This window comes from Alexandromys fortis, unplaced genomic scaffold (genome assembly GCF_014885135.2).
Source record: "Alexandromys fortis isolate MF-2015 unplaced genomic scaffold, M_Fortis_MF-2015_v1.1 scaffold_101, whole genome shotgun sequence".
Lineage (NCBI taxonomy): Eukaryota > Metazoa > Chordata > Mammalia > Rodentia > Cricetidae > Alexandromys > Alexandromys fortis.
This window is the reverse complement of record NW_026067983.1, coordinates 2,292,514-2,316,216: the sequence shown is the minus strand read 5'-3', so window position 1 is coordinate 2,316,216 and position 23,703 is coordinate 2,292,514. Positions and strand designations below refer to the sequence as shown.

Here is a 23,703-nt window from a genome sequence, read left to right as displayed (position 1 = left end):
AAGGAAAACCCAGAAAAACAAGCATACAGTGCAGTTTGCCTATAGCATGTAAGTAACCTGTCAACAACAAAAAAGAAAAACAAATAAATAAAGCTCATCCAGTTGTATCTGGGAAATGAAAGGGAAAGCAGATAAACCAGGTTTATACACACAGCGGAAAGGGCACTCTTACAGAGTGGAGTCCAAAAGTCAGATTACAGGAACAAAATATTTTTTTTCCTAAACAGCACGTCTTTGAATTTGTTGCTTCTTCTCTGACTCCTGTCTTTGAAGAGACAGGGAGTCTGACAGTCAGGTGATGCCCCTAAACTGGAGAACCTGTGTATTTCTGCCTCCGTGTTTTGACTCTGTCATGTGAACTTCTGAATGTTTTGCAAACCAGTCCAGAGCCACTAGGTTTATTGCATAATCTCCTTAGTGGAAACTTACCTATTGACAATTTCTCTAGCCTTCTTGTCTTTAAAGGGACTTCCTAAGAAAACTCTCAGGGGTTGTCAGGAGACCTCACCTGGAGCTGGCATACTGAGCTAAACACCCTGTACTCTTTTGGAGGCCTGGAGGGCACTTCCTTGCCTGCATTGGCGGGGAAAGTATAGATCTTTCCTGAAAAGTATGGAATTTGTCAAAATAAATGTCATCAGATATGGTTATCATGGTGTACTGGAAGGAATATTGTGTGGAACCTGACATTCCTTTTCTTGTGAGAAAAGCAATTTAGGAAGGAAGTATTATGGTTTAGGCTCTCCCTTTTGAATTCGTTCAGAACCCCAGATCCTGAGACAGCATCATCCACATTCAGGCTGATACTTCACCAGTTAAACTCAAGGGGGTCCCTTTAGGTGTCAAGAATAAAAACTCACTTAATGTTAGCTTATGACATATGATCCCTGAACAGACCCAATTGTGCCAGAAACAATATTCAAGGTAGAAAAAGGAAAGAAAAATATACTTGAATTTTCTTGCAATTTATTTTGGGCAGAGTCAAAAGGCAGCTGAGAGGGGAGTACAGGTAATAAGTCTCTAGGGACTAGACCCATGGACACTCCCCATGGGCAGTGAGAAAAGAGGGGAGAATGAACCTGAGGTAATTAGATCAACGAATGAGGTGAGCCTTGGCCTAGTCCTTGCATCATCCTGACTACAGGCTTCATCCTCCACTGCACAGAGAGTGATCTGTACTCTGGAGAAGCAGCTTAGGGTCTAAGCACTTGCTACTGTGGTTAATAACAGGATACAAGGGTGGATTCCAAAATAGAAACATTTGTTTTCTCTTGGTGCCACCACATCTTCAGGTTCTGCCTCTTCAAATGAGGAAAAATGGACATGCAGGGTGAGGCCCTGTTGCCCCCTCGACACCATCTTCTTTAGTCTTTAGAACGAGCTTCTAAGGATTAGACTAGAGATCTCTTCTGATATTGTTATCTTAAAGTATATTTCCAGTAATACGAGAATTCATGTTAGTCATAGGAATCATAAAAAATATAGAACACCATTTTGTAGAGTGTTGTCATAGGTGCACTAGGTGAATTACAATGGCATACACACTTAAAAAAGCTTCTTACATTAAAGATTCTTTTTAAAGTAGTTTTCTAGCTGCTGATACTAGAACCTATATGTATGATGTGTGATGAGTAATTTGTAATGTGTAAAGTGTAACTGTCCTGGACTTCTTTTCTTAACCACTACCCTTACCCTAACTAATGGAACCAGAAAAGAGTGGAAATTTAGAAACAAAGGTCACACAGTCTAACTCAGTGTTAAAACTATCAGTCTTGTTTTTTTCTGTGAATAAACTAGAGCTGAATTTGGGGAGCAAAGAGGAGTCCCCGGGACTCCTGGGTGACGTTCTCTCAGGAGGATGCTGTAGAGTGAAGTTAGAAAGCTGTGTCTGGGTCCATAGCAGTCATGGAGCTGCCAAGACTGGAGGAAACAGCGAAAGGAAACAACTGAAGATTTTGGCTTAATCCATCGAGAGGAGAGATGTTCTGCTGAGAGGCGGACACTGAGGTGCCATGTGAGCTGTCGCATACACCTAGACATAGTTGGTCACAAAGATAAATCTCAAGTTCAAAAAATCAAAATAAAAGAATTAGCTAAGAACAGCATAGGAAAAACTGACAGGATAGCTACAGGCCAAAGATGATTTTATGTGCAGCAATTTTAATTATGTCCACATGAATAAAATGATTCTAATTTTAATCTAAAAACTTGGGTCGTAACATTAATTTTATTTTCTTGGAAATTGTCTACAGATTAAATACTAATATCATGAAATACAATTTCACAAAAAATAAACTTGTAGAAGTAATTGAAAAAATATTCAACTTGTATTTTAATAAAGTGTAGTAAACTTGCTTCAGTATTAAGATGTGAGAAGAATCCTTTTCACAGAGAATGTGTTTCAATGTTCCCACCAATATGAGAGTTCCACTGGGCCTCATGCTTCTGAAAACTAGGTATGTGTTGGCAGATATTCAGTGTTTTCTTTCTCTTCCTGGTGTAATGGACTGCGTAGCTTTGTGGCATACGACGGCCATCATCTGAAGATAGTCATCTCTCCTACTACTGCGCTCCTGTATATTTTGATGTTATTTTTAGAGAGTCCAGTTAGTGTTGTCCCTAACAGCTCCCTGTCTCCAAGAATTAACACTCTTTGTAATAATAGAACAGCACAGGAAGCCTTAATCACTCTCCCTATTTTCTCAGATCAGATTTTATTACTTTTGGCCCAATCCTTTCCATGACATAGTAGAAACAGATCAGGTAGAAGATGAACTTTAGAGAAATTTATGGCATACACTCGAGGTCAGGACATGAAAAACAAACAGTGTTTCCAAAGTTATTTCTTTACAATCCCATCAAATTGATGCATCTCAGTGTTTTAACAGTAGTCGAGTGTTAGAGGGACAGTTTAAAATGCTGCATGCATGTCAGCGTCAGAACGTGTCTAACTCTCTCTTTATAGGACTGATCTTGAATCATTGCTGGAATTAATCCAAATTCACAGTGCAGCGTAAGAGAATGTCAAGAGATCTCAAGTGCATTTGCTGGAATAGCACATGAGATGCTCTACAAAGAGAGGGATTGTCTTTACAAAACCAGTTGAGAAATTCTAGATACTGCAGATACCTTTGTGAGATTAACCTTAATCGCAATCTTAATCTTTGAATGCTTGGCCCTAGTGCTCACAGACACTCCTGCCCAATCATGAAATGACCTGGAGAAATTTTAGAAACTTCAGCAGATGCCTTTTAAATTTATCTTTTTTTCAAATTTAAACTCTTGAGTATTTCATATTAGTGCTGTATTTGCATCATCTCTATTCATTCATTCTCTCCTTTAACATCTCCCATGCCCTTCTCTTAAATTCATGGCTTCTTTTAATTATTGTTACATATATACCCCCATATAGATGCAAATATTTGTATAACCTTAAAGAGCTGCTTAGTTGCTCCAACGTGTATTGACTTAGAGCTGGCCACCTGAAAAGGATTACCTATTAGGGAGGTGTCACTCTAAAAGGCTAATCCTCCTCTTAGCCACTATTTTCCTGTAGCTTTTTAACTATGAGTTAGGGCCTTCCCCATCCACATTGGCATGACAACTGGTGTTCTTTTTGTATATGTCTTATTTAGGTTTCCATATGTTTGAGATTTCATGAGTGAAATTTGCCTCTTATAGTTGGTTGTTTTTACTTTTTAGGCTTTTGGGGAAGTCCACCTCCCAGCCCCCAAAGAAATCACACATGAAGACTGATTCTTAGTTAAGAGTACCCATCCTTAGCTTGGCTTGTTTCCTGTCAGCTTTTCTTAAATTATCCCATCTATCTTTGGCCTTGGGGCTTTAATCTTTCTCTATGCCGGAATACCATTTTTTCCCTTATTATTCTGTATCTGGCGGTGTAGCTGGGTGACTGGGTGGCTGGCCCCTGATGTCCTCCTTCTTCCTCTCTCATTCCCTGATTCTAGATCTTCTTCCCAGATTTCTCCTCATATTTATGCTTTCTGCCTGCCACTCACTCTCTGCCTATTTCTGCCTCCCTGTTGCCCACTCAGCGCTTTATTAGATCATCAGGTGTTTTAGAAAGGCAGAGTAACACAGCTTCACAGAGTTAAACAAATGCAACATAAACAAAAGTCACACAGCTTCCAGTAATATTCCTCAGCACCCTCTCATATACAGAAGGCACATTCTCACGACAGACATTCTGATCTTCTGACTCTTACAGTCCTTTTATTTTCTTGTTCATAGCGTTCCCGAGCCATTAGGTACAGTAGTTGCATTGTTGATCTGTCTATTGAGACTAGACACTTGAAGGTCAGATTTTCTCTTCATTTTAACTACTTGCAAATTTCTGTAATATTCTTTATCTGCTACAAAAAAATGCCGCTTTGATGATGAGTGAGAACTACTGACCCGTGGGAATAAAAGTAAGATTTAGAATGCAGTTAGAAGTTGTCCTGCTTAAGAAAGATCTCCTGAGTAAATAGGGAGCATGGAGACCTTGAGGAAGGGTTGAAGCAGGAGGGAAAGGCAGAGAGGGGAGAAGAAAAAAATGTAGAGCTCAATAAAAGTTTCTAGCCATAAACAAAGGACATTGAGCCTATAATTAGTGATCCTAGAGAAGCTAAATAAGGAGAACCCAAAGAAAAACATATAGGCATCCTCCGGAATATTAACCTTCATCAGGCGATGAAAGGAGACAGAGACAGAGACCCACATTGGAGCACCGGACTGATCTCAAGGTCCAAATCAGGAGCAGAAGGAGAGAGAGCACGGGCAAGGAACTCAGGACCGCGAGGGGGACACCCACACACTGAGACAATGGGGATGTTCTATCGGGAACTCACCAAGGCCAGCTGGCCTGGGTCTGAAAAAGCCTGGGATAAAACCGGACTCGCTGAACATAGCAGACAATGAGGACTACTGAGAACTCAAGAACAATGGCAATGGGTTTTTGATCCTACTGCACGTATTGGCTTTGTGGGAGCCTAGGCAGTTTGGATGCTCACCTGACTAGACCTGGATGGAGGTGGGTGGTCCTTGGACTTCCCACAGGGCAGGGAAACTTGATTGCTCTTTGGGCTAACGAGGGAGGGGGACTTGATTGGGGGAGGGGGAGAGAAATGGGAGGCAGTGGCGGGGAAGAATCAGAAATCTTTAATAAATAAATAAAAATTAAAAAAAAAGAAAAAAAGAAAAGAGCCAGAATAGGTTTTCTTCTATAGCCCATGATTTCAGCTGCAGTGCAGAGATGGTTTATAGTGCTAGGCATGGCTCGCTTCCTATTGTGAAGGCATTAGGTATAATTAGGTAACTGTTGGTTGTCCTGAAATATAAATGTCATAGCTGCACCCTTGAGAATTTCTTGCCCTGCTGATCTTTGTAGATATTACAGAGGGGTTGAGCTATCCATTGTTTTACCCCCTTTGCAGCTTATATAGAGCCTTCAGATATTGTGAGAGCTAGCCCTTATGGAGGAAGCTTGCAGGTAAGTTCCAGAGTGACCCCTCAAGTCTGTTCTTCTTTTATTTACACTTCTATCCTTTGTTCATCTCATGTCATACACCCCAGTCCCACTTATCTCCTCATTCTTCCATATCCTCCTCCATCCTTGCAACCTCCCCTGAAAAGAAAACCAAACATAAAAATGATAAAAATAAAAAAAAATAGAAATGAAAATTTTAAAAAAAAGCATCTCACCATGGAAGCTGCAGTGTGTCGTGTATCACCCACTCACTCTAACCTTCTGCCCAAACAGCTTTACTTGCATCTGTTCATTGTAATCAGTCATTGGTATGGTTCTAAGTGGGGCCAGCTTTCTTGGTTATGGTATTTGATTATTGTATTAATTAAATCGCTGCCTGGCCCATTATGTCTATCCTCTTATTGGCTAACTCTCACATCTTGATTAACCAATTTCTATTACATCTGTGTATCACCACGTGATTGTGGCTTACCAGCAAGATTCTAACCTACATCTGTCTCAGGCAGGAGATCCATGGCGTCTGCCTGTCTGTCCTTCTTCCCAGCATTTAGTTCGGTCTACTCCAACTATCTAAGTTCTGCCCTATCAAAAAGCCAAGGCAGTCTTTCTATTCAGCCAATGAAAACAAAACATAGAAGGACCTCCTATACCAGCCTGGTGCTCCTGTGCTCATGCCATTGGAGCTAGCTCTCACACTCTCGAGGTTGGCTCATTCCCATGCCACCAGTACCCGAAAGGATGGGAAGAAATGGGTTTATTTGGTTTCAACTTACATATCACAGTCCATCAGTGAATGAAGTCAGGGCACTAACACCAACAGGGCCATAACTTGGAGGCAGGACTGATGCAGAGGGCTGCTTCTTGCTGGCATGTTCTCCATGGCTTGCTCAGCCTTCTTTATTAGAGAACCTAGGATTACCAGCTCGGAGACGACACTGCCCACATGAGCTGGTTCCTCTGGCATCCATGACTAATTAAGAAAATGCCCTACAACTGGATCTTGTGGAGGCACTTTTCTCAATTGAGGTTCCCTCCTGTAAGATAACTCTAGTTTGTGTTGAGCTTACATAAAGTTATTCTGGGCACCCTCCTTTTAAAAACATTTTTAACTCTGTTAATGTCTCTATCCATGATTATCAACTCCCTATGACTGTCCGTGTCTAGTTTCTTGAATTCTGTTTGGAGAGTTAACTGGTGAGCATTTATGCTAGAACTCAGTGATTTAGTGCGCTCCTCCAATCATATACCTCCTTAGGTGCTGTTGTTTGTACTATTGTTTTATAATTATCATAGCTGCCAAATTCCTTACAGTGCTTATGTAATGTGTGTTCTTTGCTTTCAGTGACATATTTTTTTCCTCCTGTTTTCCCTATATTTCCAGCCTTCTTTTTGCTACCACCTTTTCTGCTGGTTTTCAGTGCTATGCACCCCAGTGACCTCGGTTTCACGTGACAACGGTTGGCTTGTGACTCCTCCACAGTTCCAAACAAGTCTTACATGATTTGAACACTTTTAAAGTTGGAAATAAACAAACAGGGTCTGAGTTAAAGGTCTAGTTAAATATTGTCACCTCCTGACCAAAAGACATAAAATGTGTCTCTTGCAGTATCAGGAACCTGGGCTATGTAAGGAGCGTTGCGACTGCACTGCAGCTTTAGACCTTTTTCAACACTTAAAATCATGCCCGATGTTAGCTGCTTTCACACTTGAGGGAGAGGTTACTGCATGGCTTCTACATTTTCCTTAGTGTTTTAAATCCATCCCTTCTCGCCCTGTGTTTCTTGTCTCATCAGAATCTCATTTTTTTTATATCTTTCAGTCACATCAAGATTTCTCGGGTTAAACTTGCAGACTACTGTGATTCCCCTCGAAACATTCAAGTGAATTTAAAGATCTAAACTGTTTTCATAATGTTACAAAATATCACTAAACCCTGACTGCCTCTTTCACTTTGTGCACAAGAAGTATTTGTAGAAGGCCAGGAAGAAAGTTGTAAAGAAGGTCACAGCTTCCCAACTGGCCTGCAGAGCAACGGCAGAAGGAGAACTCGGCCATGCTTCAGAATGTCCAGAGGAAGCAGCTAGAGTATTAATCTCATTAATCTCTGTCCTTCAGAGAGGGAGTGCTCCAGATCTTGCCCTGGACCTGCTTTCTCAAGCGTGATGGCTTCTGCAGAACAACTGGCTGGCTGGTTGATTCTCTAGGGAAAGTACTAGCTGTGGAAAAGCCGAGAATATGGGAAAGGTTGTTTTGCTTTGTGTAGGGCCACCAAACAATCTTCTAAGCACTATGCTATAGTTTTATGTGCTATGTTGAAAAGCCCCTGTGGCTCTGTAACCCTAACTATGTACTTGATATAGTTGGTTTTCTATTTTTTTTATATATTTAAATATCTACTAAGCATCAATTATGTGTCGTATCAGGAACAACACACACCATGATAATATTGCATTACCAATTTTTAATTTAATTTTTGAGATCATACCATAATCACAGAAATTCTCATTTCCTTTTCCTCCCTCCAAATCCTCCCATATAACTTTCTCCAATCTCCTTCAAATTCACGACCTCTTTTTTTTTTTTTTTTTTAATCAGTAATTGTTATTGACTGCACGTTTGTGCCGAGGTCCAGCCTTGGCTAGGGCTCAGGTCCTGAGACACAGAGGAAGCATCAGTATAAGAAAAAATTCTGACCACCAGGTGGATTGCACTCCAGTGGCCCCACACAGCTTGAGCTGTTTGTATACTTTAGCTACGTTTTTCTTCTACCAGACTTACTTGAACAACTTTATTATTAGCTCCTATTTTTGACTTTTAGAAATTCATAGTAATCATTATAAAAAGCCCCCATTGTTCCTCTATAGGCTTCCCAATACCCTTTCCCACCCCCTATATAACTGGTTCTAGACATAGATGTCAGCATTTTGCAAGCTTAATAAATCTCGAGCCAGACACATCCCACTCTTGCAGCACTTATGTCAGCTGGCAGCTTCTTGCAGCTGCAAAGTTAAAAATTAATAGACATGGCTACAATACTTCAAGGACAATAATATGCAATCCCAAACAACTCTTTCATGTCTGCAAGATATGCAGTTTTATACAGTTCCCCTTTCTGTAAGAGGGCCCAGAGTCTCAGTCTCTTTGTAAAAGGCAGACTTTGGCAAGGCACTCTTTCTCCATCCCGCCATACCGTACTTCCCATACCAATATAAGCTTTGTGTATGGTAAAGATGGATCTGTACATCTCATATTTTATGTAGCATTTTTTTCCATTGAATCATACTAGATCCTGTCGTCAATTCTATATGGTTGGTGTCCAGGTAATTCACTCTCAACAATTCGCGCTCTGAGTATTCCTGAGACTTTCCCTTTTCTGTGTACGCATGCCCTGCCCTGCTCCCTTCCCAGAACTGTGAGGCATAGCTAATACTGCTAGTGTTGTGTTCTCATATGTGCCTAAATGTCTCTGCTGATTCCCAGGATTAGACATTGTAGTTGTATTTATTTATTTTACAAACCGACCACAGTGTCCCCTCCTTCCACTCCTCCTGTTCCTTCTTCCTACCTCTTTTCTACCCCCCATCCACTGTTCCTCTATATCCACCCAAAAAGTGGCAGGCCTCCATAGGAATCCAGTTGAGGCAGGAAAGCTCACATCTTGAACTGCAGGCTTGAAGCAGAGACGGTGAAGTGTACACGGTACAAGGCTTTAATCGTAAGATCTGTCTCGAGTGCCATACTTTCTTTATTAATGCCACATCACTTCAGTGTGCTCAGCAGAGTCACTAACTAGGGATCAAGGGTTCAAATACCTGAGACTATGGGGGACATTTCTCATCTTAAATACTACAGTGATTATTATATTTTTCTGAAATCTGTCTGCTCCTTCCTTTTTTCCTTCCTTCCTTCTTTCCTTCCTTCCTTCCTTCCTTCCTTCCTTCCTTCCTTCCTTCCTTCCCTTTTCTCTTTCATTCTTTTTTTTTGAGACAAGGTCTCCCTGTGTAACCTTTGCTGCCCTGGACCTTACTCTGTAAACCAGATTGGCTTCAAACTCACAGAGATCCTCCTGCCTCTGCCTCCTGAGTGTAAAACTTTGTAAAGAATCAAACACAAACTTTTCAAACATAATTTTGCTTTTAAAGATGATTAGCCCAAACTAATATAAGCTTTAAATTATGGTACATAATCAACAAGAATGAATATTATTTTTTGATAGAATTACTGGAATATAAATATTGACAAAATCATATAAAATGAAGTTATTTTTAACTCCTACCAAAACTCCATGCTTTTCACAGCTCTTGCTACAAATGTGTATTACATTAGAGGCTGCTCACTGAATCAACTATAAAAATCCCAAGAAACTCTGGATGAACTGGGATACACAGGAGTATGACTTTTACAGAGTTCATTGATTTCCAAGCCTCATCACTAAATTAAAAAATGTTTTAAAGGAAAGCAGAGGCAGCTGAACTTTATAAACTCTGAAAATGGAGATGTTCGAATGACTCCTGTCCACAGGGCTTATGAGTTCTTAAAATAGGAAGGCTGTTGTCTAGATTTTACTGAGGCAAAACTGGCATAGAACCCTGCCTGCCTGGAAAAACTCCATTGTACTGATGTATAAAGCAGAACCAAGGACCTGTCTCCTTTGGAAGGATGTGACTACATAAAGGACATGCATGTCTGCCGTTTAAACGGTTTATTTTCTCTCTCCATTTTTTTCTTTTTCTTTTTGTTTGTTTTTTTGTTTTCTTAAGACAGTGTTTCTCTGTGTAGCTTTGGACCCTGTCCTTGAATTAGCTCTTGTAGACCAGGCAAGCCTCGATCTCATAGAGATCCACCTGCCTCTGCCTCCTAAGTGATGGGATTAAAGGCTTGCACCTTTACTATTTTGCCAGGCAAAAGTTTGTTTTCTCACTAAGAGCTTTTATTTCATTGAGAGGGTTCCCCACCCACAATTTTACAATTATTTATATAACCATGGATTATACAAGTGTCGTTTGCTTGTTTGTTTCTTGTTTTTGTTTGCTTATTTGTTTGGCTTTTGGTTTTTTGAGACAGATTTTCTCTGTAGTTTTGGAGCCTGTTCTGGCACCTTAGACCAGGCTTGCCGTGAACTCACAGAGATCCACCTGCCTCTGCCTCCCAAGTGTTGGGATTAAAGGTGTGTGTCACCATAGGCTGGTTTGTTTGTTTGATTTAAGGTACAGATCTCAGGAATTTAGGAAGTCTCTGTACAATAAATGAATTTGTTAAAACAGTTTTCTTCAAAGTTGATATCAAAGGGCCTTGCCCAGGTCTTAACAAGAGTAGTCAGGTCTTGAGGAACTGGCATCATCATGCCCCCCTCTCCTCAGAATGAAAAGCTCTTCTGCATATGTTTTTCATAACCCATCATTTGTATTAAAAGTTGATATTAAGTGTAAGAAATATTGAACCTCAACATATGACCTGCAGTCATTCTGTAATCTAGGGTACAAAATTCCCTTAATCAGCTCTACAGGAATCTGTAAATGATGTGTAAACAGAGCTAAAATATGCGCCACAGTAAACCGCAGTGGCGGAATCACCAGAAAGTGTATGAACAATGGAGTAAAAGTGAACTTTCTTGTTAAGCAAACGCACGGTGTATGTAAGGAGATCAATCAAGCAACCTGATAGGATGGGGTGGAGAGAGCGAGAGCAGAGAGTACACGCAGGGTGAGAACGTGCAGGCTGCAGCAATTGTTTGAGGTATGAAGGACTCAGAGTCTGGCGATGATGTGGAAATAAGATAAAAGCTAGTAAAAGGGAAGATTGAATGTGTGAGAAGAGCATATTAAAAATATTTAATTATTGCATAAGTTCAGCCCTTTATTCTCCAAAAAATGAGGTCACATTTAATGAGAATCTGAAGAGCTACGATTTGAAAAGTGATAAATTACTTTTTAGAAATTTTGAGTTTTGAAGGCTGGAGATATTGTTTAGTGGTACAGTTCTGACCTAATATATAAGGCTTAGTTCAATCCCTAGTCCTAAGCATGGAAAGAAATTCTGAGTCTTGCAAGAAAAAAACAAATGGGATAATTTTTATAGCAAGGTGTAGAAAATGCAAATCAGAAACTTAATGTGGCACATGGTAAGGCTAATAGATAACTTGAGAGAGTCACCCAAGTGAGATAACTGGGAAGGAAAGACTGGGAGGTAGCAAGCGACCATGATGAAGGGGGCATAAGCACAGTGGATCTGGGAGGAATGGCTCAGAGACTGGAGTTGAGAACTAAGGCACAATTTCCCCAAATGACAATTATTGTAGGAACTGTAGTCACAGTTACAAAAATGTCACAGAAACATGGGACTGGGAAAAGACCATGGAATCGACGAAGGAAGGAACTTGTGTAAATAAAAATGAGGACAATGAAAACCATCCTTAACAGGTTCACAATTAGCTAAGTATGATTGCTATGCAACATTGAACATTTAAGAAAGACTACTGAATACTCACCTTAGACCTACTTTTATGCTATGTATACTTTATTTTTAAAACTTTGAATCACCTATTTGTAGATAGAAAGGGGTGATGATGAAGGAAATTCTGGGGACCCAAGGTCCTGAGGAGAAAGCTGCATGTAAATAACCATGGAGGTCATCTTCATCAAGACATTTGTGTCTCCAAAAGTCAATTAAGAATCTAAAGGACAAAGCTATATGCCTTAGTATGCAAGCTTAATAAAAAGAGAAGAGAATCAAATCAACTAGCCAAACAATAATCAAACAAGAGTTCTATTTAATAAAGTAAGGCCTAAAAAGATACAACATAAAATAAAGAACAACTAAAAGGAGTCATTTTCAAATACCCTAAAACTCAGCTCTAACTAGTGTCATTCTTTTTAGAAATTTTAAAGATGTACTTATTTTTATTTCATTTTGTTTTCGTGTTTTGTCTGAACACATATGCATGTATGTGCAGTTCATGTCTTCAGTACCCACAGAGGCCAAAAGGTGAAAATGGATCCCTGAAATTGGAGTTGAAGAAGTGGTGTGGGACAATTGTCTGTTTCCTGTCAATTATATTTTAAATAAATTCTGAATGGACAGTAGCCAGGCAGGAAGTATAGGCAGCACAATCAGACAGGAAACAGAGGTGGGTCAATGAGAGCAGGAGAATTCTGGGAAGGAGGAAGCCCATTCCTCTGCAGTCCTTACCCAGTCACAGATGAAGCAAGATGTGACTGCCTCACTGAAAAAGGTACTGAGCCATGTTGCTAACATAGACAAGAATAATGGGCTAGTGTACATTATAAGAGTTAATACCAAGCCTGAGCTAATGGGCCAAGCTAATTGTAAAGACCTCTGTGTGATTTCTTTGGGACTTAACATCTGTGGGAACTGGGCAGAACAGAAAACTCAGTCAACAAAGAAGGTTGAGAGATACCATATGGGTGATGAGAACGGAACCCTAACCCTCTGAAAAGGCAACTATCACATTTAATGGTGAGCAATCTCTCCAAACCCCCAAACTGCCAAATTCTTAATTTAGCTAAGACTTCTCTAAAAGAAATTTAAATTATTAGTGGAGTAAGATAAAACTGCCCATTTATCCTATAGTAAACTGTGCCTTTTTCAGGGAAGCAAGAACAAAGATGAAACAAAAAAAAAAAAAAAAAAAAGATGGACCAAAGGGATTTTTAATTGAGCTTTCAATTATCAGCCGTAATGAGCCCAGACAGGTTAAGTTCAAGGTGGTATAGCTTTAGGAGGACATCCCATGCATCTAGCAAGATGGTAATGGTCTAGTTAAGTAGGACCTCATTCAGAAAGAACTAATGCATTTGTATGGGGTTTATTTAAGTTAGAAGGATCTGTGGTTTTTTTTTTTTTTTCAGGTAAAGACATGTCCTATCACAGGAAGAGTGTCTAGGAAACATCACTTTTATATGTCTGGACCTGGCTTTGTATTTGCTGTCATGGGCAGCCTCCATGGGCACTACACGAGGGTTTCAGCACCCATTACAGTTCATCTGAACCACAAGGCGGGGGGGGGGCAGCAATTAGAAGTAGAGGGCTGGCCTGGCAGGTCTCAGGGACCAGGTAGAAACAAACACCCCCAACAACACAACCTTTCTCATAGGCCAATCTACTCAGTTTTCACCAACTCCAGAAATTAGTGTTTTCTGCTTGGGATCAAGAATTTAACACATAGACATTTCATATTCAAATTGTAAAGGCATCTGTGTTGAATAAATTTAAAGAATGAGTAAGAAAGGAAAGAGGCAGTTGCAAGTATCTGACTGTGACTTCCACGAGGGTTTTGGTAGAAGACTCTTTCGTGAATGTGGATAATCATTTTTTTAATGAATCATATTCACTTTCACTTGGAAGATACTAAGTACAAGTTCGTAATTCAGTTCTCTTACTTTGCTTGCTTCCCCCACTGGAGCCCAAGCCCTGCACAGCCCCCTCTTACAACTCTGCAAAGCATCTACAGGAGTAGATGCAGGTCTGAGACACTCAAATAGCTGTTGTGTCTCAGTGACCAATCTCCATAAACATGGTGGGGTTTTCTGTTGTTTGATTTATGCTTTTGGCCTGCTGATTGGTTTGATCTAAAAGGAATGAGAAGACTGAGAAAGTCTTAGGAAGTCCCACTCGCTGTTTTGGTTCTCTCTCGCAAGGGCAGAAGAGGTTTTCAGCAGAGCTGCTTTATCTGCTGGAAGTCCAGGCCCAACGAGGAAACATTTCCTCTATTCCTTTCCCTGAGGTGACATCCCTCATGCTTACTTGACAACTGCATCACACAGCATTGCCCTCCTGGAGAATTATTTACATCCCAGTGCCTGTCGTGTGGTCCCAGGAGACTTTGTCCTGATTCCTTATATGGCCAATGAGTGCAATGAGTCCCATTCTTTGAAATTTGTTAACATTTCCAAGATTTTTCCCTTTGAACCTTTATACAGACCTGTGCATAGGTTGTATATGTAGGCTTGTGCACAGGTATGTATATGTAGACCTGTATACAGGCATGTATATATGGACCTGTGCACAGGCATGTATATATAGACCTGTGCACAGGCATGTATATGTAGACCTGTGCACAGGTATGTATATGTAGACCTGTGTACAGGTTTACACAGGTTTCTGAATAACACAGGGCCAGGGAATAGTGATATTCTTATAAGTTTCTTCTAACACAATGATCTTTTACTTCTTTTTCCATTAGCATGCCTATGTATTTTCTTCTATTTTCCTATTCTTCTCAGTTTATTCCAGTGAACTTTCTCACAGCAGAGTCAAAACTTCCTTTCACCTCTATACAGAAAGGGAAACAAAATAAACTTGAATAAATTGTTAGGGGAAAGTTCATGAGATAGACAAAAAGAAAAAGAAAGAAAAAAAAAAAGCTTGGAGCAGTCTCTAACACCAGAGCAAACTTATAATCCATGTGTCATGTGAGTTAATAGAATACTTTCATGTCTGAGGCTTTGGTAAAGAACTGGAGATAATTGAGGTTAATACCCTAACACTTTATGCAAATTTAAGTATAAAAAAGGTAAACTTATTTTCCTATGAAAATTCATTGACTTATTAGACCTTTAATTATAATGCATCATAGTAGTATGATCTAGATACACAAAAATAATTTCCATTATTATAGAAAACTTACTAACATGAAGTATACATCTGGCTTTTTTAAAAATGTTATAAAAATACCTAGAGTTTAGAAGAAAGACAAGTGTGTGAAGTGTTTGCCATGATGTGGTGTACAAAAAGTAGACAACAGAGAGAGCCCATATTGAAGAACCTGGAAGGTTAGTAACAAAAGTGGAGGTGGCCCTTTGTCCTCTCATCCACAGAGAGAAACAGCCACATACATATATGCACACTTACATGTAGAACACTTTTTTTCAAATTCTCAATATGTGACCATGTGCAAATAGTTACAAAATGTTTTGACTATAAAAGAGAAACATTCTTAGTAGGCAATTATACAAAATGAAAATATAAACCTGGAAATATCTGATATTATAAAAACCAGATCCAGATCTCTAAGCATGTCACAAAAGTAGCTAATAAGAAAAGTGAACTATGATTTGTTTCTTAATAAGGTAGTAGGATTAAAAACATACAGTCAGAAAGAGGAGTGAAAAAAAAACACGTTTTTAAATTTGGGGATAAATAGCTTCAAAACCACCCTGAGGTCTCTTTCAGCTCTAAAATGGGGTCAGTTATTTTAAAGAAAGGAAGGAAGGAAGGAAGGAAGGGAGGGAGGGAGGGAGGGAGGGAGGGAGGAAGGAAGGAAGGAAGGAAGGAAGGAAGAAAGAAAGAAAGAAAGAAAGAAAGAAAGAAAGACAGACAGACAGACAGACAGGCTGGAGAGATGGCTCAGCCGTTAAGAGCACTGCCTGTTCTTCCAAAGGTCCTGAGTTCAATTCCCAGCAACCACATGGTGGCTCACAACCATCTGTAATGAGGTCTGGTGCCCTCTTCTGGCCTGCAAGCATACGTGTGGGCAGAATATTGTATACATAATAAATAAATAATTTTTAAAAAAGAAAGAAAGAAAGAAGGGAGGGAGGGAGGGAGGGAGAAGTAATTCGCTTAGAAATGAAAAGTATGAATGGAAAATATCCAGGATAACATAGTGTCTTCTATTTGTGGATGTCTTTACATTCAGTAAAGCAAAAGCTTGGCATGAATGAGCTGTGCTTCAGTGCCTTCCTGTGCTTGCTGTTTGTATCAGTACCGTTTCTTTCCATGTTTTCTCTACTTAAGGAAACAGGCAGACACCAGGCTGGCCTTCCTAGGTCAATGAGGAATGGAGTCAAATTCAAGACACTATTTCTGAATTAAAGCTTAAAATCTCAGCATTTGGGAGGCAGAGACAGGTAGATCTCTATGAGTTTGAGGCCAGCTTGGTCTACAGGGTGAGTTCCAGGACAACCAGGGCTACAAGGAGAAACCATGTCCCTAAACACAAAGACCAAAAAGCAAAACAACAATAAAAAAGACAAAATTTTAAAGATTTGAACAGATTAAATAATAAAAATCAATAACAAAATTCAATATGAAAGTCAAGCAACATATATAACAAGCCATTGAGTTCCATAGATAGATGATCATATAACTTGATCTAAATGCAGAAAAATGTCTGTGACATCATAGAAGTTGTCATCTGCATATGGGTATTCTGTAATGCAGTAATACTTCTCCCAGAAAACAGTCCCAAAAAACTGTGATCAAGACCCTGAAGTATAGGTTTTTATACCTCTGGTGTCTTATGGCAGGGGTTGGGGAGGGACTCAATTATCCTTAAGGGTCTGACTACTGGAAGTTTGACCATGATCTAATGTGTTGTAGAACATTAAGGCTATGTTAATTTTGTTTATTCTGTGGAACATTTGTTTAATAATGTAAAGATATTTTGCATTCTTTTATGTTGCCTTTGTTCAACCCTGTGAAGCTGTTACTTTGTCTGTTTAAAACACCTGGTTGGACTAATAAAATTCTACAGCAAGGCAGGAGAAAGAATAGGAGGGACTGGAAGGCAGAGAGAATAAATAGGAGGAGAAATATTGGAAGAAGGAGATTGAGGAGTAAGAAAAGAAGGAGGACATCAGGAACCATCCAACCAGCTACAAGCAAGACACAGAGTAAGAAGTATAGAAAGGTATCCAGGAATAGAGAAAGATAAAAGTACAGGGGCAAAAGGTAGATGGGATAATTTAGGAAAATTTGGAAGAAACAAGCTAAGGTTGGGCATTTGTAAGAAAGAATAAAACTCTGTGATTTACTTGGGAGCTGAGAATCAGGCCCCCCAAAAGAGCAAAGAGCCAAAAGAGTAAAAAGAAGAAAATCAGTAACAACAAAAAACAAACAACAAAAACAATGAGCTACACCAATGAGGATATGACAACACAAACTACTTGGTATGTTTTTGTGAGGAGAAGGGTGCACCTGGGAGGGATGGGAAATGAGTGTGGTCAGAGAGCATTGCATAAAATTACCGAATTATTGATTTAAATATTATGGTGGGGGAACAATGGTAAGAGGCACTGAAAGAATTCAAATCCCATACAATCTTAATAGGCCATCAGTTTCTCTGTGCAGTTAGCATGTTGCCACTTCTCCCCTGAAGTCCACAGTCAAGTTGCAGGATTAAAATGTAATAAATCTCAAGATACAAAGCAATATTTTTAATAATAAGAAAACATTGTTGTCAAATGTTACATATAGCCTAGTATGAAATAGGAAACTGTTTAAGACTGCACACATAAACACGAAGAACTTTAGAATATAATTTTCTTTATTTAATAGGTTCCTAGTCTATTTTACATTAGCTGATATTATAGTCAAAGCTACACAGAATGAGCTGGGCTTGATTGTTTTGTTAAAATATTGCAGACTATTTACTTCTTACTGTGTGGATTTAGAAAATATCAGATTACCGTGGCATGAGAAACCTGAAGTTATGGATGTCTAATGAGGTTGGTGTTTTCATGAAATTGTGGTTTGCTCTTATGAAAGAAAGTGAGACATAGGAAAGAAACTGACTTTTCCTTTCTCTGTGCTGTTCTTTCTATCCCATTCCTGTGATGCTGTTCAGGATCTGGTGTACGAGGAGATTGCAGCCTGAAAATAGATATAAAATGTGTTGAAAGACTTTCTTGTACTGAGTTATGAATTGTTACGGGTTATATTTTGGAGAAAGTTTATGTTTTTATGGCTACAGAAGAAATAATAGAACCACCCAAGTTGTTCTTTTTGTAATTTCATCTACTTCATGACTGCCAAGCAGCAATTCCATTTTGAATGAACTATTGGTATATAAAAAGTATAAAGAGATTCTGCTTTTATTAATATTATTTGGATATTTAATGTGTAATGAAGAAAACTTTCTCTGATGTGTTTTGTCTTTAATGACATGATTTTTATTGACATTAAATTAAATATACATTTCATGTTGATCTTTTTCCTCCCATGTTTATACTTTCAATAGAATTTTGGAATTTAAATACATTAACCCATGCCAGGTATGTTTAAATAATCAGATGGGAATCAGAAAGCCTATATAAGCTTATATTTACATGGACATGTGTCTGTGTTTTTCAGCCAATAGGAAATATTATCAATTCCAAAAGAAAATTCATTTTTGTACACTAGTATGCTTATATGTCATAGACTGCTTTTAAAATTGTCTTACTTTTGTATTTTATAAATATTTAATGTATTTATGTTGTATTTAGTATTGCTGTCTTACAAATTAGAGAAGATAAATTTGGATCACTAACATATATTTTGTAATAATTTAAAGTTATTACTATTATCAACAGTCACATATAAGTTTTTCAAATATCAAGTATGTGACTTAAGATAAGGAAAACATGTACTAAACTTAGTTCCACCTTATCTGTATTTTATAAAATAGGTGAAATAAATAACCAAAAGAAGATAAAAGCAATCTTGTGAAAGATTAAAACTAATTTCTGGCCAATAGTGTTTCAAAATTGTTGCTTGGTTCATTTTAGTGAAACCATGCTCTGCCCCTAGAGTGTTACTGAACACATCTGCCTAAGCCTGAGATCTAAATAACAACACTCTTCTCACAGTTTTCTGTATTTTCTTTAAATATTTAAGTTGACAACTGTTTTTCCCAACATGTGTTTAAATTAAAATACAGTTTCATTACTTCGCTATTTTCCTTGCCTCCTTCAGTTCTTCATATCCTCCCTCTGTTTCAAATTGTTGGCCTTTTTCTTTTCATTGTCATTTATACATATGTATAGCACCATATGTAGTGTAAATATGTGTTGACTTCACAGTGTAATTATTAATTCTCTGGACTCTGGCAATTATTTTCATATCACTTTGCTCAACAGAAAAAATTTCCCAGTTTTTATTTAATATTTCTAATATAATACAGAGTAAGAAACAAGATGCTTTCTGAACTTTGATATAAAATAAGCCTTTTTGTAAGAGTGACATTTTGTAGAATTGTTTTTTTTTTTCTGGTTTTTGGTGTAGGAGGTCCTTCTGTTTATGTGTTGCTTTCATTGGTTGAATAAAGAAACTGCCTTGGCCTTTTGATAGGGCAGAACTTAGGTAGGCATGGAGAGGACAGAACTGGATGCTGGGAAGAAGGGCAGACATGCAGATGCCATGGAGCTGAGAGGGACGCTGGTTGGAATCTTGCTGGTAAGTCAAAGTTGATGGAGGAAGGTCATTGGCTAATAAAGAAACTGCCTTGGCCCTGATAGGAGAGAAAAATAGGTAGGCGGAGTAAACAGAACAGAATGCTGGGAGGAAGAGAAAGTGAGCTCAGACTCGATAGCTCTGCTCTCTAAGGCAGACAAGGATAACTCCAACTAAGATTTCTAGTATTAGTGGAGAGGGTGCCTGAGCTGGCCTTCCCCTATAATCTGATTGAGAACTACCCTATCAACCATCCTAGAACCTTCATCTACTAACTGATGAAGTCAGATACAGAGATCCACAGCTAGCAGTGGGCCAGGCTCTCAGAGTCCATGTGAAGAGAGGGAGGAGGGGTGATATGAGCAAAGGTCATAAAGAGTCAGGATCATGATGAAGAAATCCACAGAGAGAGCTGACCCGAGCTAGTGGGAGGTCATTGACTCTGGACTGACAGCTGGGGAACCAGCACAGGACCAATTAAGTCCTCTGAATGTGGGTGACAATTGTGTGCCTGGGACAATCTGTGGGACCACTGGCAGTGGGAACAGGATTTATCATCAATGTATGAACTGCTTTTTGAGAGCCCATTCCCTGTGGTGGGATACCTTGCTCAACCTCTATGCAGGGGGAGAGGCTTGGTCCTGTCTCAACTTGAGATGCCAGACTTTGTTGACTCTCCATGGGAGGCCTTACCTTTCTGAGGAGTGGAGGGAGGGATGGGTGGGGCTGGAGACAGGTGGTGGGGTAGGAGGGGAAGAAGGGGGATCTGTGGCTGGTATGTAAAATGAAAATAAAAAACCTTTTAAATTAAAAAATTAAAAAAGAAAAGAAATTGGGCAATGTTGTTCTATATAGAGATAACAATACTGAGTTCTGAAATAATGGCTTCCTATTAATATGTGTGGAAGACTGATTTTGATTATTTTACAAAGTAATTTTTGTATATTGGGTTGAGGCATCAGCGTTTTCAACGCACTGTTCCTTTCCCCACTTCTCGGAGGGGAAATGATGTAACTGGAAAGGTATTTTAGCTAGGAAATATAATATCTTTGATCTGATCTATATCCTAGATTCAAAGCGAAGCTTTCTTTCACTGCTGACGGTGGAAGGAGTCTGAAAATTTTACAGCTTTGCTAAGCAGTCTGACCTTTGCAGCACCCGAAGACCAGAATGCTGAATTGTTATGCTTAAATTCCATTTCACAATACGGCAAACCATTCCTTCTCAACATACTCAAGCCATTTAGGCAACCGTGTTTGACACCTGATTTCACTTTAACAGCACCTGCATGGAACATAATTATCAGTCCATTTTCATAAGGGACTTCATTGCTGCACAGATGGCGTCCTTCATACCAGACTGCGAACAATGGATGTGGGATAACAGCCAAGCTGTCTGTAAGACATGCTGACAACTTCAAAACAGGCATCTGAGCTGTAGGAAAGAATTTCCTTGTCCTCCGAACCATATTCGAACATCTGTTGAAACCTGTTCCTCAACTTTTCTTTCTAGTTTTTTTCTTCTGACATGGTATGAATCAAAGTTCCAAATCTAAACCCCTCGTTTGGGTTTGCTTTGTGATACCTACTCATTATCCACCAGGAAAAAAAAAAAAAAAAAAAAAGGTTTGAAGACTCCATTTCAAATTAATCTTAGATTTACAGGTATCTTTCAGGGGAACTTCATAGCATTTAAGTTATGCATATATTCAAACACATCTATCAATTAATGCACCTAGTCAAGACTGGAATGAATGGGTATGCTAATGTAAATAGTGCATTGCCTATCTTCAAGAGGTATATTTTGATTGACAATTAACATGGGTTCCTCATTGACAGTGATGGTTTACAGGCCCTGAGAAACCAATGTTTCAAGTCTGGTGTTTCTCATTCACAAGAATTCTGAATATAGGCTACCAGGGATTTTTCAAAAAGCTAGTGGCATACCTTGTTTCCATGAAGTAAAATTTAATGTGGGGAAGAAATAAGTCAATATCTACACAATGAATGGGAAATAAAACTACTTACAAGGACAGAATGTGACGAGTGGAATTTTGTTAAGATAAGCAAAAACTTTAGGAACCGTGGAAATGCATCTGCAAGTGTTTGGTGGGTGAGCACTGTGTGCAACCAGACCAGGGATTTCAATACAGCACACAAGGAAGAGATGAATGGACACAAGATTAGAGGAAGCACTAGTGAGTTAGTTGTAATGAAGACATCCGGAAGAGTTCTCTGTTTGATTAATGCTGTGTATGAGGTCAGACTATAGTAGAGACCCTGAGAAAGGGTTGGAGACTTATTGTAAGCCACGACAGGGTGGAAAGGTGGGACATACCATGGTATATCTTTATAAGAAGAAAAAATGAAGCCTTCATTATGGATCTCAACCATTATTTGGAGTTTTATATTTCAAAAATGTTTCTGCTAAGCTCTTAGTGGCTCATTTGGTTCATATTTTAGGGTGTCTCTCCTATCCCTCTATATTGTTTGCTGGTAACTGGTTACATATAGCAGCATAAGAAAGGAAAACAGTGAAGGCATCGTTTCCTAATGTAAATTCTTTAAGTAGTTTGCAAAGCACATTATAGGACATTGTGTTCTGTTTTCCTGACCAAGGAACCACCTGGATGTCCAACGCTCTTTGGACAAGAGTCGCAGTTTCATAAAGTTGGTTTTACAGGTGAATCTATTTTTACTTACAGAGAAATTTCTCTAATTTTGAATATGTTCATGAATTATTTTGGAAGATAATTGTTTTGTTCTGAAATTCTGTATGAACAGCTTATTTCTTGGGTAGAATTACATAAAATCCTAACACTGAAGTCATTTTTCTTAGAGGTGTGTTTTATTTATATTTATGTCTATGTGTGTGCATATATGTACTTAGGTGTACAAGCATGATCTGCTTCTCATAGACCCCAGTAGAAGGTGTTGGTTGTTATGTATGTGGAGTTGAAGGAGTTCTTAAACTGTCCGTTGTGGGTCCTTTAAAAGAGCAGGTAGTACTGTCAACCCCTAATCACCCCTCCAGCCCTAGTACTCAAATCCTTAAATTGATTATTTATTAGAGGTAAACATTTTGTTTGAGCAAATAAAAATTTATATAGAAGTCTAATGAGGTTAAATATAGATGTATAGCGCCAATCAAATAGTTACTGTTTATAAAGATTAGTTTGAAAATGGAGAGCAAGAGAATGCATGGTTTTGCCACAGTAGCTTGAAAATTTGGTGGGATAAAAGTACTGAGAGTTGAACACTGAAGGGAAAATGTATTAGGAATGTCACTGGACATTTTTAACTATACCTTTGTATGCAGTCCCAAGAGTAGGTTTAACTACTTCCTCCCAGTACTCAAGGAACTAAAGAAACAGAATGAGAATGAACATCATGGACAACCACTCTAACTGGTGAGTCCTTCCCCCAGGTGTTTTCAGGTTAAGGAATACAGTACACAAGTCAAATAGCCTGAAAGCTGGGCAGAGCATCAAATAGCAGCAGTGTATTAGTGTGGGATGAGTAAGAGTGAATTCTAGCTAAATATGGGCATAAACATAAAGAGGTTAAAGAAAATCTAAGTCAAATCATTAGAAAAAATTCCTTGATTTATTAACTTTGTAATATCAGAGTAATATACACACAACTACAGTATTTCAGGAATGTAACTATCAAATATTCAGACTTTGTGCTCAGGCACGTATTTTAAAACCCAAAATGTTCATAAGGAATGGATCATTTTCTAAGTTTTTCTATTTGGTTTTCATTATACCAATAAACTTCCATTGCTAGAAAATTTAAAAACTGGATTTTATTATAAAGACTGATATTTATATGTCTGTTTCTTTGTCTTTCTAAAGAACAGTAATTTTGTTAAAAGTATAGCTGGACCTCACACTCCCTTTGCATCTGCTTCCCCTGCAGTCAAAGAGAGTTTACACAAGAGGACCTTCAAAGTGTCTTTTGAGTTTTTTTTAAATCTAACTTTCAGTGTTGTCTCAATTGCAGATGTATTTGCTTTAGAAAATAACGCATTCTCTGTCAACT

General features: G+C 38.7%; 1 long non-coding RNA gene across 1 annotated transcript in view; it reads left to right on the top strand.

Annotated features, from left to right (window-relative positions):
- LOC126511512 (uncharacterized) overlaps window positions 1-23,703 on the top strand; it is an 840,891-nt gene that overhangs the window by 411,393 nt on the left and 405,795 nt on the right. The window lies entirely within an intron of this gene.